This window comes from Jaculus jaculus, assembly GCF_020740685.1.
Source record: "Jaculus jaculus isolate mJacJac1 chromosome Y unlocalized genomic scaffold, mJacJac1.mat.Y.cur SUPER_Y_unloc_3, whole genome shotgun sequence".
NCBI classification, from domain to species: domain Eukaryota; kingdom Metazoa; phylum Chordata; class Mammalia; order Rodentia; family Dipodidae; genus Jaculus; species Jaculus jaculus.
The window spans coordinates 5,548-7,576 of NW_025423388.1; the positions used below are offsets into that span (position 1 = coordinate 5,548).

A 2,029-nucleotide genomic window follows, 5' to 3' on the forward strand; every position below is an offset into this window, starting at 1 on the left:
CTAGGTATTAAATAACCTTAAGTTGAATGTCATGCAGCCAACTTTAGGCTCCTATACCTGCAACTAATAACTGGGACTTAACTTCATACCAGCAATAAGTGAGTATAATTATTCAGTTTGATATTTTTGTATGTAGAATATCTGGGGTTTGCTGAATTAGAGACACTGTTTTGGTTTGGGATGAAGTAGTTGAAAATAGTATGACAAAAAGAAGATACTGTTCACTTCAGTAGTACATTTACTAAAGTTGGAATGATACAGATTAGATTAACATGGCCCCTGTTTAGGGATGGCAAACAAATTCTTGAAGTGCTCCTCATTTTATTTATTTGAGACAGAAAGAAAGAGATAATTGGCATCGTAGGGCCTCCATCACTGCAAACAAACTAGAGACATATTTGCCAGCTCATACATCTGGCTTATTTATGTCCTGGGGAATTGAAGCAGGTTCCTTTGTCTTTATAGGCAAATACCTTAACCACTAAGCCATCTTTCCAACTCAAGTGTTCCATAATTTAAATAAAGAATACTTGGGCAACTCAAATAAGTAGAAGAAAAGGTATTGTCTAATCTTGAAAACATATTTCTTCTCAGTCCCAAGGTGGTGTACCTCTCAGTGGATTTTGTCTCGATGAATTCTATGATATTAAAACTTGACTATTATTATAATGAAAGGGAAAGTGAGATGTGTTTCTAGTTTTGTGTAAGTATTCAATTTGATTCTGTGTTGGAGAAAATATGATGTTTTGTATTTTGAGAATGAGTATACATGTATTTTTTTTTTCACAATTTACCCTGCTATAGGGACGTGTTCACATGTGTCTTAAAACCGTGCCATAACTTTACGAAAATAGGTAATTCTCACTTTTTGTTGATACTTTTTGTTTGTTGTTGATGATAATAGAGAAAAAGAGGGAAAATAAGGATATAACAATAAATAGAAATGACTTGTAAAGAATTAGTGGTTCAGGGAACAAGGAGATATGAGAGGAGGGAGAGAAAGGGTGATGGGAGGATGGCAATATCAGGGTATTGTGTATAGGCACAGGAATTGTCTGTAACACATATACAAAAAACTATAGTAGGATTCATGTGTGCACATTTGGTGATTTCCTCTGCCATTTTTTTTCATAGAGAAAGTGCAGAGAATAGATTCTACATCATATATTGAGATAAAATAGATATGCTCAGATCTATTCATCACAAAATTCCAATTGTACATTACAGAATTCCCTTCCTTTTGAAGTACATATATGGGAGAGAAGAAATTACTTTTGTGTTACTTTTCCAAAATGTAGAAAAATGAGATAATCCTGAATGTATGAATCAATCTCCCATTAAATTGCCCTTGCTGGGTTGCATTACCAACATGAAGGGGGTAATGAACAGAAGGTGTGATGTGATGTACTAGTGGAAAATAAACCTTGATCAATTTATTTATTTATTTTTTACAAATTAGGATAGGTTTTGTATTCAGAAATGTCGCTAAAGACCATGCATTTTGACTTCTATCTTATGAAATACAGCAAAATGCCACATTATAAGTGAAGAGACACAGGAAGAGTATGTCAAGCTGAGTGAGAAGAAAATTCCAAGTGAAAATATCCTGGATGTCACCAAGACAGGTGAATCACTCTTGTGCCAGCTAGGGAACACAAAGATTAATGTTTAAAGAAATCTCTGTCATCTTCTGAAAGCCATTTCTCATTCAAAATAGTGGTGATTAAAGATATCTTGGTTATTAGGTGAATGCAGTATCACTTTATCCTCTTGTTGTTGTATTTTACAGACACCTGTCCTAAATGGAGATATTGACTCTGTAAGTAGGAACATGGCCCTCATTACTCTTGAAATGTTCAACTTAAATACCATGTGAAGTCAATTCGAATCAGTAAAACAAAAATTATCCATACAAAAGCATGAAACAAAGAATGTATTAATGCAATATTTTAAATTCCCATAATATTAAATTAGTCCAGGGTAAATACTGAGTTTCGTTAACTGAAGCAAAAATTAATAAATTTAGTAA

At 33.4% G+C, this 2,029-nt stretch overlaps 1 non-coding gene across 1 annotated transcript; it reads left to right on the forward strand.

Annotated features, from left to right (window-relative positions):
* The first annotated feature begins 219 nt into the window (after positions 1-219).
* Positions 220-324, forward strand: LOC123457219. Its single transcript, XR_006634947.1, has one exon. It is a non-coding gene; the product is annotated as a U6 spliceosomal RNA (small nuclear RNA).
* The last annotated feature ends 1,705 nt before the right edge of the window (positions 325-2,029 follow it).